General features: G+C 39.6%; 1 long non-coding RNA gene across 2 annotated transcripts in view; it reads left to right on the top strand.

The window, feature by feature from the left end:
• LOC139315720 (uncharacterized) overlaps positions 1–8,565 on the top strand; it is a 37,653-nt gene extending 29,088 nt beyond the window's left edge. For both annotated transcript variants that reach the window (XR_011600297.1, XR_011600296.1), the window contains exons 4-5: positions 7,504–7,667; positions 8,370–8,565. This is a non-coding gene — a long non-coding RNA (uncharacterized lncRNA). The remainder of the gene's footprint in view (positions 1–7,503; positions 7,668–8,369) is intronic.
• The last annotated feature ends 6,006 nt before the right edge of the window (positions 8,566–14,571 follow it).

Genomic DNA, 14,571 nt, shown 5'->3' with positions numbered 1-14,571 from the left:
AGATTTCCAGCGCAGCCCATCAAGACAGATGGGGCCTTCTCCCGAGAAATCTGACAGATCTCCATTGCTTATCTTATCTCTATCTTATCTCTGCCCTGTGTGCTCTGAGATCCACCATGGAAGGCAGCTTCTCCCCATCCTCTTCACTGACTTGCGAGCTGTTCCCAGCCAAAGCCTATAAATCTCTTTTGGCCGGCAGTTCAGAGTCATTAATTAACCCCATTCCTGATGTGCCAGGAATGCGCTCATTCCCCCTCAAGCCGGCCTCCGTGGAAGAGTCAGAGGAGTCATCCAAAGAAGACCTCACAATCCCATGAAATTTGGCACGTTTTTTTTTTACATTCAGTTTTTTAAAATTACTTTTTGAGGCCTAAAATATTGCTTTAAATCATTCAGCGGTATCTGGCATCTGTAAAAGTAACCGACCTCTGCCTTAAGCAAAGCATATTTAAATGCAGGATGCTTGGATACTATTTTGCCACAAACAGTACCGTTTGGGAAAACGGTACTGTTTATATCAATTAAGCATGGAGAAAATCCTGATTTATACCCAGTGTTTGTACATATATGAAGTGTTGTGCAGTTAAGTGTTGTGCATCACATTTAGGAAGAGAAAAATCCCCAATTGTCTCTATTTGTTTTGTCAGATACTGTATTAGAGCTGGGCTATGATAGTTAAGGTGAACCAAGAAAATACTGAATCAGTTTAATAATTGAAACCAGTGTCAGAATTCTCAAGGCAGACCTAGTATCAGTGTTCCAGAAAAAATCCCAACTCCAAGTAAAAACTCTGAAGCAAGCATTTTTCAAAGTTCTATTTACTAGAATAGGTAAACTGGCACATCTGGGAAAACCCGAATCTGAGAGGTCCGAGTTTTCCCTCAGTAAATCAAAACCCCCCAAACCATCTCCTCACTCCTCAGTCAATCACATGCTCCAATCAACCACCATCCCATCTTGAGATCTCACTCCGACCACTCTCTCCAGATGCAGGATCGCCCTGACCTTGACCGATAAGAAGAATGCTATTATGTCTAAAGTCAACCCCTCTACTAAATCCCCCCTCCTACTTTCCCACACATGAGAAGGTGGCAGCATGGAAGCTCCCAGCCTAATATGGCTTCCAAAGCTGACATCTAGAACATAAAATACAGTTAGAAGGGACCTCGGAGGTCTTCTAGTCCAACTTGTTGCTCCACTGCTTTGGAAATGGCCAAGGAGCAAGGAAAAGGGATCACTACAGAGGAATCAAGGATACTTGAAGACCTGGATCTGAAGAAGATATGGAAGATCGTGATTAAGCAATGTTATATATTCTTTTTCAGGGGGGGCAGTATCCACTGTATGAGTGAAGTCAGTCCGTAGTTGCCATCTTCAATTCAGTGATATACCACACAGGGGCAGCTACAAGTAGACACAAAAGTGCCTGTAATTTTTGCATGGAAGGTACATCTTCTGCTGTAGAATCATGGTTCTTTCCTGCCTACGGGGTGGTATATTGATCATAGACTACGTTTGAACCTGCTGAACATTACAGTGCGTATGTAGTACATCTTCAGAAGCTAGGATTTGTAGGGCTGTGTATATATATCTATATATCTATATATATCCATCTATCTCTATATCTATCTATCTATCTATCTATCTATCTATCTATCTATCTATCCAGAGAAAGGAGTGCAAAGAGAAAAGAACTGATGCTTTTTAAATTCATTGTTCTTTTACTATTTCCATTAGTTACATAGTCCATTTTTAAATGTTGTATTTGTTTGTGATCAGTTCATTTGTTTTTCTGCTGATTTCAAAGACTTACTTGATCAGTCTTCTATTGTCTGTGCTTTGTAACTCAAAGACATGATAACATGAATTCCCTCCCCTTACATGCTCTAGTCCAGGGGTGTCAAACTGGCAGCCCGTGGGTGAGATGCATCACATGAAGGCCACGCCAAAATTGTCTTCCTAATCTTAGCACATCTGACCCTTGCAAAATAAAGTCAACTTTTAACCAAGCTCGACCTCTAGTGATTCCATGGGTGCCCAACTGCCCATGTTGTTCTTTTGGCAACGATGTCAAAATGTCTTCCAGGTTTTTTCAAGTTTCCACTCTAGCCAACAATTATGGGATTTTATGGTGGTCTCCCATCCTGGTGCTAACCAATCTGATCCTACTTTTCAACATAAATCAAGCTTAGCTGGGGGCTGCCATCTGTAAAATGTTGCTGACATTTATTGCAGTGCAAGTATATTTGAAATCAAAAGCGAGGAAAGAACTTGGCCAAGTTTGTTAATAACTCTTCTCCAAAAATCCCACATTTCACAATTGGTCTTTAGTTGCTGATACCAGAAATAAAAGCATGATGTCATTTGGCTTAGTTTTCACTCCCTTGCCCTAAATCAGACCTGTGTCTCTCATGGTTTAAAACAGAGCAGTGAACTTGCAAAAAGGGAGGGTTGTTTTTGTACTTGAGATTTACAGCTTTCTTTTATCTCTCATTGGTCCACAATAGATGTTTTTTTCAGCAAGCATGGAAAGGGTGACCTCATGTAAAAGCTCTAAGCTTTCCTCCAAATTAGGGTATAAGAATGTCAGAGCATTCCATAGCCAATGGTTTCAGTTTTGATTTCCCTGAAATGATGCCGAATACGAGAAGGAGGCAAACAGTTGGGTATTATTTAAAAAACTAAGGGCTCCTAGGACACATAATACATTGATAGCAACAACACAGATGGAATATTGGCTCCTCCAAAGCCAACATGGGACCTTCCATATACAAACAGGAGAACTGGCAAGCACAGAGGAACCCCAGATTTTACAGAGCCAACTTATTTTACTAATAAAGAATATTTGTAGCTCAGGGTTGACATGATGGTAGTCTCTGAGCATGGTTATTTTCTTGCAGACATTTCATTACCCAAACTAGGTAGCATCATCAGCACTGATGATCGTCCCAAAGGTGCTTTTTCAAAAGGCAACTGGACTTTCTGGTTTTTCTTTGAAGATGTTTTGCTTCTCATCCAAGAAGCTTCTTCAGCTCTGACGGGATGGTGAGGAATGGAAGGATTTATACTCCTTGTAGTCGGCTGGTCATTTGCATTTTTAGCAGGTGGTTAAGGTCACCTGGAGGCTTATCTGTGTCATCAGGGTCACCTGAATGGTGTAAATTGGTGTGGAGCTTTCTTGGAACTGTTGAAAGTTCCAAGAAGTTGTAGATTGGAGATGGTGTCCTATCTCTCCCCTTCTGTTGAGAGAGAGCTATTCAATTTTGACATAATGCCCTCTTTAACCCCTCTTTCAAACCAGTGGTCCTCTCTGTCCAAAATGTGGACTCTGCTGTCCTCAAAAGAATGCCCTTTGTCTTTTAAATGCAGATGGACTGCTGAATCTAGTCCTGATGTGTTTGTTCTTCTATGTTCTCCAGCACTGATGATGTTACTTAGTTTTGGGTAATGAAATATCTGCAAGAAAAGAAGCAAGCTCAGAGAGCACCAAGGACCCTTCAACCTATTTTAAAAGTACAGCCCAGTAATGATGGAGTAGAATCAGTGGCTCTATAATGTTTCTTGGACAAAATGGAATGGAGGATTTTGATGGAGTCTTCCCTGCTGTGATATTTTGTGGCAGATCCCACTCCTTGATATTTGCTGCTATGTACATGCAATATCTTTGAATAAGCCATTTTGCTAAATGTTTGAAGAAGCATACAATGCATGCAGAAATTATCAAGGACAGGACAGAGCACTGATATAAACTGGATGGGTGAATAGGAGTCCCCCTCCCGCTTTTTTTCTGGGCAGGAGGATGGGGATATTTATTTATAGATTGTGCTAAACCTACTTTAAGATGTGTGCTATGTTTCTGTGTTACTGACCTCAAAATGATAGAAGCCTGTTCTGACAGCTTTGAATAATTCTGCCACAAGAATTTACTGATGTACTGAGACCAGGTCCCAAGCTCTGGGGAAAAAAGTGATGCCAGAGTTGCATATGCCTCCAGATCTGCAGGTTTGCCCATCCCTGGTTTATTGCAATGCAGAGAAAACAAATAAACGTAAGATTTTTTAAATGGGAACAACACCATCCGCATAAATCACAAGATTTAGAAATAATTGGCATGCAACTTCTGTGATTGCCCATAGTGGTTGGGACTGAAAACAACTGAAGGCTCCCAGATGCTCCTTGTGCTCTAGGGCAGAGATCTTCAAACTTGGCAGCTTTAAGACTTGTGGACTTCAACTCCCAGAATTCTCCAGCCAGCTATGCTCCCAGAATTCTGGGAGTTGAAGTCCACAAGTCTTAAAGCTGCCAAGTTTGAAGACCTCTGCTCTAGGGCTTCAGATTTGTGCCTCTGATGAAGATAAATGAAAATAAAATTCTGCAATAAAAAGTACATATAATATAAAGTACACAATATAATCACAGTTGTGGGGCCATGATTAGTAAGGAAGGTCTGAAAGCAGGCAGGTTTCAGCAGTAAAAGATATCCTAGCATTGTGCATTTGATTGTTTGAATTACATCTGGCAACAAGTGCAGCTTTCTCTACGTACTCACCTTGGACACTTCTGTGTATATCAGGCCCAAGTAAACTGGGCAGTAGCATAAAAGCAAAAAAAAAAAGGTAATTACATGACGACTACAGGCTGGAGTTAACTCTAGACATATGGTGATTGATCAAAAGGGGTTGTCAAACTTTGTGTTGCCATGCAATCTCATGGGATGGTCTAAACATGATGTCAGCCTGGAAGCTATTTCTGATGTTGTGCCTTCAGGCCTGCCACATTTCCTACCATGGGAAACTGGGAGGGGGGATTGTATGGCGCATGGGTGATACATAGTCATAATAAGATTCCTTTCTCTGAAAGTCAAGGTCGTCTTGCCCTGCACCTAGAACTGGGAGGCTGGTCCAATTGGGACTGGGAGGCTGGGATGCAGTAATTGGACCATGTGATGGACTTGTGGGTATTGGGCAGGGACTTGAATTTTCCTTTGGGTGGGGAAACCCTGGAAGCTTTCAGATTTGGGTTTTCCCAGATGTGCCAATATGACATCTCTAATAAAATGTAACTTTGAGGAAATCCAAGCCTTGGAGTTTTCTTTTGTTGGGGGTGTTACTTGGAACCCTGACACATGAAAGACCAGAAGCAAAGCAAACATTGTCCCCCACCCTCTAATCTCGCTGAATTTTACTCTAGTGAGAGATAACCAGCATATTGTGGAATATTGTTTTTGCTCATTCAAGTTTTTGACCAAGGGGAACTCCAGGGTTCTGCCACTAAATTCCCCAAGTCCCTGGGTTGATGTGTTCTTCACAATCATGTCCTATTGTTGATATCACTGCACTGGAGATGGGAGAGAATAGGAGAAGGAGTAAAAGTGGACTTGAACCTTGGACTTTGTAAACCAGATCCAAATTTTAGTTCCATCTTAGCTTTTCTGTAATATCTAACTCCAGGCAAAGAATTATGTGGCAGGGTAAAAAGAGAATAGTTATATTTAAGCCTGGCAGACTTATTTTCTCCAAAGGCAATGAACTACTTTTTCTACCTACTTTGAAAGAACTTGTTTAGTCCCTGGGTTTAAGGCGATTTACTCCTTCTATGTGGATTATATAATTAGCCAAGATTAAAATCTTTCCACTAGATGGTGGTATTTCAGTGCACAGAAAACTCTGGATAGGACATCTGCTTTCATTATTGGCAGCTCACTGTCTTAGCAACAAAACCAGGTGCCTTCATCCTGGTTGCTCTTCTCTGTACTTTTTCTAGAGTCTCAACATCTTTTTTATAGTGTGGTGACCAAAACTGGATGCAGAACTCTAGGTGTGATCTTACTAGGGCTTTATAGGCAGCTATGGTTGCCACCTCTCCTCAAGCAAGAGCTAATAGTCCTGGAGGCCCCCTAAATTGCACAACAGCTGTCTTCAATGGGAATGCTACTCCAGCAAGAAACAAAGATGACACCTCACCAGACCCAAGAGGCCAAACACCCAGAGCCAAAACTTCAGTTTGAATCAAAGCTGGTTCTTCCCTATCTAGACCTTGTCCCATGCATTCTGCCAATACTGGATAACGTTACTATAGCATGGGATATGTATAACTGATTATCATCAGCATATTGAAGATTCCACATTCCATGCTGCCTTTTCCAGTAGTCTGATGTAGATATTGAAGAGAACAATGAAAGATCTGAGCAAGGAGGCACCCTACACCTTGGGCTTAATTTGCCTTTCCTCCCTCCCCAACATCAACTGGAACCTACCACAGAGAAAGGAGGAGAGCCATCACAAAACATTTGTCTCAGTGGTGGGTTTCAAATTTTTTTACTACTGGTTCTGTGGGTGTGGCTTGGTGGGCGTGGCTTGGTGGGCATAGCAGGGGAAGGATACTGTAAAATCTCCATTCCCACCCCACTCCGGGGGAAGAATACTGTAAAATCTCCATTCCCTCCCCAATCCAGGGAAAGGTTACTGCAAAATCTCCATTTCCTCCCGATCAGCTGGGACTTGGGAGGCAGAAAATAGATGGGGGTGGGGTGAGTCAGAGGTGATATTTACCGGTTCTCTGAACTACTCAAAATTTCCACTACCGGTTCTCCAGAACTGGTCAGAACCTGCTGAAACCCACCTCCGATTTGTCTTTATTCTCAACTCAAGCATTATATTAATCAAATGCAGATCTTCACCATCTCTTGTTTTCATAAGGAGAATACTTCTATATTCAGGAATAAAGGAGGGAAGATTATCTGGGGGCTAACAGAAAGTAACGTGGAAAGAATTTGAAAGACACCATATTTAGAAAATATTCAGGAAAAGTCATGCAATTTCCTTAAAAACTACTTTCTTTCTCTTTATCTATGATTCACATTTCAGGGATGAGTTATGCCCTTTACCTTAGAGAGGAGGATGGGTTTTTCCCTAGACAGCGTTTGGTTTCCTATTGCAGCCTATCTTGTTTCTCAGGCTTTTCTACTGTGAATTTCAACGCTGTGATGAGCTGCCTGGAGGAAAAGGAGGAATTTTAACGATGTCAGGCTGATATTAACCCTGTCAGCAAGGTCATGGCCCCTTTTCACATAAATACAGAAAATGCTGCTCTGTGATGCTGGGGAAAAAATGGAAAAGATATATTATGAGATTTGGGTTGAATGTCTTTTTGGTTGTGATGTTTTGGCCCCATGTTTTTTTCACAGGAGGCATAAAAGAGGAAAGCTATTTCTTATGATGACTTATTTCTTTCCTCTGTTGTAAAAGACCAGCATTTTTTTTAAAAAAAACAGTCATAAGGGGTAATACATTTTCTCTTGGTGGCCATTAGACTAGAAGCTGCAACACATTGGAAGTTCATGGCAGCTCTATTGGAGTAAAGAGATGGAGTATGTTTGGATAATTGCTCCTTTAGAAAAATAAATTAAGAACTCCAACTCAATAAAAAGACATAAGAACATAGAAAACAACCTGCTTGATTCAACATTTGTCTCATATAAACATTTCCAATGTTTATCTCTAGAACCAGCAGTGAAATCCAACTGGATTTATCCGGCTTGTGTGAACCAGTAGCGTTGGAAGCAGGAGGCTCCGCCCACCCACCGGGACATCATTACGTCCTTTTTTGACCCTCTGCGTATGCACAGAAGAAATGCATGCGCTCCCATTCCTGAACCAGTAGCGAAGGTAAGTGGATTTCACCGCTGCCTAGAACTGATATTAAAGGTCTGTCCCAGGGGTGGGTTCTACTTACCTTTACTACTAGTTTGCAGCTGGGCCGCACTCTTCTGTGCTTGCAGAAGCATTTTAGTAATGTTGGAGTCGGTGGGCGGAGTCTCCCGCCGGTTTTACTACCGGTTCTATAGAACCGGTGCGAACCAGGGGCAACCCACTACTGGTCTGTCCCCATTAAAATTCCTAACTGCTGATAACTTAAACCTCATGAATTTATCCAATCCTTTTTTAAGACCACTGAAGTTATGATCATTTTCATACCTAATGCAGCAAATTCGATAGGTTAATTATAGATGGTAAATTGGACTCTTTTATTGGGACAGGGTCCCCATTAATCTTCATAATATATGGACTCCATATTATCATGGACTCCAAAGCAACAGCTTGCTTTTTAGAGAGGACTTGCTGAACAGGCAATATTTATACAATTTTCTCTATATATTTATCTTTCAACTACTGTATATTGTTGTGATAGATTTTCAGTGTTTCTGCTGCTATCTTTCTAATAATTCTTCTTAACAATAGAGATGATGATGATGAAGAAGTAGAAGTAGTAGTAGCAGCAGCAGCAGCAGCAGCAGCAGCAGTAGTAGTAGTAGTAGTAGTAGTAATTTTCCCTCTTCTCTTTTTCTCTGTATCTACAACCCTGTCAAGTAAGTCAGGCTGGGAGAAAGTGTCTGACCCAAGGTCATCAAATGAGCTTCCATGGTCAAGAGTGCAGTAGAACCTGGGTTCCTTGCTTCTAGTCTAACCATCTTGACTACGCCAACATTAAACTTGTGATGTAACAAGGAGGTGGGGAGGAGGAGAGAGGACATTTTCAATCATTTGGAAGAACAATGTTAGCTAAAAGGGGGAAAAAAGATCTTGACATATAGACTTGACATATAGTTATCTGTGCATGTATGATTTGTCTCTGTTTAATTTACCAGACTTTGGGTGAACAATGTTTATTTAGTATCCTTATTTAGTATATCCTTATCCTTATTTAGTACAAATATTTGCTTATTTAGTATCCTATGACTGTCACTAAGTGTTGTATGTTATGATTTATGACGACTGTATTTTTATGATGACTATGATCATGATTTATCACTTATAGCTTTTATGCACACTTAGAGCTTATGCACTGAAGACAAATTCCTTGTGTGTCCAATCATACTTGGCCAATAAAGAATTCTATTCTATTCTATTCTGTTCTGTTCTGTTCTGTTCTGTTCTGTTCTGTTCTGTTCTATTCTATTCTATTCTATTCTATTCTATTCTATTCTATTCTATTCTATTCTATTCTGTATTACAATTATTCGTTGTTCTGATTCTTCAGTTTTGGTTTAGCCAGAATGCTAAGCCATAAAACAAGTTTGTCACGGATGATTCCATAGAATTCATAACTAAGCCAAATAACCTTTTACAATAGTTAAGCACTATGGGTGTACCCATCATTGTATCTGCTTCCTGACAATGTGAAATATTACAGTAAATCATCTCCAAGGCATCCAGGGACAAAAGGAAGCAGGAACATGTTTCTCTGGTTGTGTGAGGAAGAGTGAGGAAAAAGAATGGAATTTCCATCCGCTTAGACAGCTCTCACGCACATATATTTTTATATATATAGAGTTGCTTTGTATAGTAAGATGGGTGGCATATGAATTTAATAAATAAATAAACTTTAAAGGTTTCAGATTATGTCCCTTTTATTCACTCTCAGTTGAAAGCTGAGGTGGGGTGAACCGGTAGAAACCCACCACTGGATTGGCCATTACATGAAATACTATGTTGTATTAGGTGCTCTTTTGTTTAATCTAACAGGTTGCTTTCATTTATCTACTTTATAAATGTTCTTCCAGGTATATCTCAGTACAAGAATATTTTTCATTTATTGCAATACACTGAACTATATAAAAATGAACCAGTTCCTGTCCCAATTATATCTTGTCCAAATGCTCTACAGAATAGGACTATCGTCACAAACTGGAAATCCACTTTAAGCGTAATTTTTGCGTGAAAAGCAAAAAGCTTTTTGAGTACGTGCTAAATGTCACCAGGTAATGGGAAATGTGTGAAAGAAGCATATTGATTCAACAAGATTTGCCCCTAGGCTCATGTTAAGCTATGATGAAAACTTGTTGGAATGGAATCAATCAAAAATATTATTTTTTTAAAAAAAACATAGACATTCACTTTTTTTTTAGCTTTTCCTCATTTCCCACTTATTTGTTCCCTATGACTATCATTAAGTGTTGTACCTTATGATTCTTGAAAAATGTATCTCCTCTTTTATGTACACTGAGAGCATATGCACCAAGACAAATTCCTTGTGTGTCCAATCACACTTGACCAATAAAGAATTCTCTATTCTATTCTATTCTATTCTATTCTATTCTATTCTATTCTATTCTATTCTATTCTATTCTATTCTATTCTATTCTATTCTATTCCCTTAAACACATATCCAAGGAATAATAAGTATGCCATCTTTTTTTCTTTCCCTTATGCAATCAAATAAGTTTATTTAATTAAAACCATCTGGATATTTTTAAAGATAAATGGATTTTGAAAAAAATAGTTGAGAACATTTTCATCCAGCGTACACTTCTGTTTGTATATTGCATTTAATATCCCGTCTCTCATTCATTCATTCATTCATTCATTCATTCATTCATTCATTCATTTTCTCACTACCATAATCAGCAGGATTCTCCATGAGCTCAAGATTATTTAAAGGGGCACCCCTTCCTCCAATTTTATCCTCACAACTCTGCTGGGTAGGTTGGACTGAGAGGAGACCCTCACCCAACTCACCTGTTAGTTTCTATGACTGAAGTTTGGATTTGTAATCAGGTTTCTCAGGCCATAGTTTAATATTTAACCAGGGTATCACTTTGACTTTCATAGGAGCAAGTAAAGAAGAGAACTGACATCCAATTACAGTGTTGCGACCACTTTTTGAAGAAGTGTTTCTAAAATAGCATACCAGTTAATTGAAAGGTGGAGGAAGCTACAATCACTGGTTAATTGCTACATCGCCCCTTTCTGTTTCTATTCTGGAGAAGAGAGACTTGAGTTTTGGTGATTTGTGTGTTGGTAACCTCAAGCTGAAATTGTTGTAATATACTGTGTATGGGGCAGGGGTGAAATCCAACAGGTTCTGACAGGTTCTGGAGAACCGGTAGCGGAGATTTTGAGCAGTTCGGAGAACTGGTAGCGGAAATGTTGAGTAGTTCAGAGAACCGGCAAATACCACCTCTGGCTGGCCCCAGAGTGGGGTGAGAATGGAGATTTTGCAATATACTTCCCCCAGGAGTGGGGAGGGAATGGAGATTTTGCAATAGCCTTCCCCTGGAGTGGGATGAGAATGGAGATTTTGCAGTATCCTTCCCCTGCCACGCCACCAAGCCATGCCCACCAAGCCACACCACACCCACCAAGCCAGGCCCACAGAACCGGTAGTAAAAAAATTTGGATTTCACCACTGGTATGGGGTAACCTTTGAAAGTTGGTTTGGAAATTGCAAGTGGCCTGGAATGTGACAACAAAAATGATAAATAGCACTATCATAAATTGGCATTCTCACAATCCCTTGCTGAAACATCTTCACTGGATTCTGATGGCCTTCTCAACTCAGTTGAAGTACTTTATTACTGTGGGGTCCCACGTCAAACTGTAGATCACATAATGACTAACTGTAAACTGAGAGCAGATACTGGTCCAGTATCTGATTTTTTAAATATATAAACAATGCTGCACTTCAATGGTTAGATGGCCTAGTCATTGTTATTTGAACATAGATCTTTTTAACATTTACATTTTATTGTGTTTTCCTAGTCTAGGTGAAATTTTGATATATATTGCTAGTCCATGTATGATATGCCATATGCTAAATAAATAGATAAAAAGGACTATATAGTCCACCTGCCCTCACATATTGCGAATGAAATACCTATTGCAAGTCCTGCCTTTGGCATGCACAACCAGTTAGAAATTGTCCACGGCAGGACTCTTATTATGAAATAAATCGCTACTGGAGTCAAAGTTGGCTTTTCCTTTTTTACAGATGAGGAATGGACATACAGTACATCCTTTTCTAGACTATTTAATATCACTGTTCTATTCTTATTCACATACTTTATATTGTTATTATTTAAGATTTAATCTTCAATTTGATTCACAGTCTGATACTGGTAAAAACTTAACAGTTCAAATCCTAACCAAGGGCCTAAGAACTGTTAAGGTAGCATCTGAGTATATAGGCAGTTCCGAGTAGGGTAGGCTTTTTTTGGAAAGTCAGAATATTTAGGTCTAATAAGTTCCAAATTTCCATGTATCTAGGCAGCCCTTTGGATATTGCTCCAAGGGCTCCTATTATTATTGGTACGACCGTTGATTTCTTCCTCCATAATCGCTCAACTTCAATTTGCAAATCATGATGTTTTGTTATTTTTTCTAACAGTTTCTCCTCAATTCGTGCATCACTTAGTATTGCAATATAAATGAACTAAACTTTTCTTTTCCACAATAGTGATGATGATGATTGATTATTTTAATGGATACTTTTACTTTATTTTGTGAGGTGTCCAGAGCTGTTAAGTACTAGGCAGCATATATATTTTCTAAACAAACAAACAAACAAACAAACAAACAAACAAACAAACAGAGGTTTCTGGTTATTGGGCTGATTAAAACAAATCAACAGCAGTCCCAGTAAAAAATAATATTCTAATGAATTTATTAATTTTTAGCTTCATTTATATATTGCCCAAAATGTACTTTTTGTTATTGGAAACACTGAAAAAAGGCCATGGTGGGAAAAAAAGAAGGAACAATATCCACAATTTCCCTTCTTTTGTCACCCCATTTGCATTTTTCCATCCTGTACCCTTTTCCCTTTAGCCTGAATGTACTTTGTTTTATGAGGATGGCATGCAAATTCTAGAAAAAACGGACAGTCACTTACGCAGGTGTATTATCAAAAGCAAAACAAAAAACTTTTTGTTTTTCTTTTTAAATTAACTCTATTGTGGTCTTGAATATATGCTTAAATTCTGTTTCTTCAAACCATTTCAAACCAAGAGTCTCCCAAATTATATGCGTAGCATTCCCTGGATTTCTTTGGTTACTCTGCCATGGCTACTCTGTCCCCTCCACTCAAAAGCATCTGATGAGTTGGCAGTTTTCACAAGTGAATTTTCTCAAACTTGTGCTTGTGATACATTGTTCTGTATAATTTCACAGACATGGTTAGTTGTTACTGATTGTTTTGTCCCTCAGAAGATACCTATCGGGTGAAATCAGGGGTGAAATGCTCCCGGTTCAGACCGGATCGCCCGATCTGGTAGCGATGGCGGCGGGTGGTTCAGAGAACCGGTAGCAAAAATCCCTGCGCCCCCCACCCCCCACAATGCCCAGTTGAGCCGCACGATCATCGGAGGCTTTTTTTTTTACTTTTAAAAGCATTTTTTCTACAACCTCTTCCGACGAAAAAATGTTTTTAAAAGTAAAAAAAAAAAGCCTCTGATGATCGCGCGGCTCAGCTGGGATTGTCAGAGGCTTTTCAAAGCATTTTTTTCTGCAACCTTTTGGCCGAAGAGGTGGTAAATAAAATGCTTTGAAAAGTCTCTTGACGATCCCAGCTGAATTGCCTGATCGGCAGAGAGGTATTTTTTAAAAAGCCTCTCTGACGATTCCAGCTGAGTTGCCTGATCGGCAGGTTTTTCAAAGCATTAGAAAAAATGCTTTGAAAAGTTAAAAAAAAAAATGTTGGCCACGCCCACCTGTCACATTATACCCCCCCACCAAGCCACACCCACAGAACCGGTAGTAACAAATTTTACATTTCACCCCTGGGTGAAATGCTCCCAGTTCGGACCGGATCGCCTGATCCAGTACCAATGGTGGTGGGTAGTTTGGAGAACCAGTAGCAAATATTCCTGCCACCCCCCCCCACCCGATGCCCAGCTGAGCCACACGATCATCAGAGGCTTTTTTTTTTAATTTTTAAAAGCATTTTTTCTACAACCTCTTCGGCTGAAAAATGCTTTTAAAAGTAGAAAAAAAGCCTCTGATGATTGTGCTGCTCAGCTGGGATCGTCAGAGGCTTTTAAAAGCATTCTTTTTTACAACTTCTTTGGCCGAAGAGGTTGTAGAAAAAATACTTTTAAAAGTAAATATAAAAAAAAAAGTTGGCCATGCCCACCCAGTCACATTACCCCCCCCCCCCAAGCCACACCCACAGAACCGGTAGTAACAAATTTTACATTTCACCATTGATACCTATGTAGTTGACTTCCCTAGCTACACAGGATCCGTGGCTTCTGACTCTTGCCTTGGCATCTGCTAGCAGTGGAGAAAGAATTTGTTAGGGGGAAAAGATTCTTTAATGTAAATGAAATAGAGACGAAGTAGAAAGGAATGCAGATGTTTGCAGTCACATGGGGGAAAAAAAATCCCCTCATCTCTAAATTTCAAACTCTACTGGATGAGTCAGTTGGTTGTCTGGCGTGGCGCATGATACTGTACAAAGTTTATAAACAAAGTAAAGTTATGGTCAATCCAAGAATGGAAAAGCAAAGCAAAGTTTGGATTTGCAGCGTATAATCTCTTCCCTCACGAGTAATGGATCTATTGTTGAATTACCATTCTTCAAAGTTTCTTGGTTGCTGTTTTTGATAGAAAAGTGTTATTTTAGTTCATCCTGTCTAGTTTGCAAGTCCTTTAATTTGCACATATTTTTTCTGTAGCCAAAATGTTTCATGGTTTTACATTAGGAAATCATTTCTTAGATAAAGATGTAAGACTGTCAGGAAGGAGTTTATAATGATTTGGCAAGTGGAAGCAGTACATTTGGTCTTTTGGACTT

This window comes from Pituophis catenifer, unplaced genomic scaffold (assembly GCF_029215685.1).
Source record: "Pituophis catenifer annectens isolate HBS135680 unplaced genomic scaffold, rPitCat1.0.hap2 SCAF_1, whole genome shotgun sequence".
Lineage (NCBI taxonomy): Eukaryota > Metazoa > Chordata > Lepidosauria > Squamata > Colubridae > Pituophis > Pituophis catenifer.
Note: the sequence above shows the minus strand (reverse complement) of the source record. Positions and strands in the feature narration are given on the sequence as shown.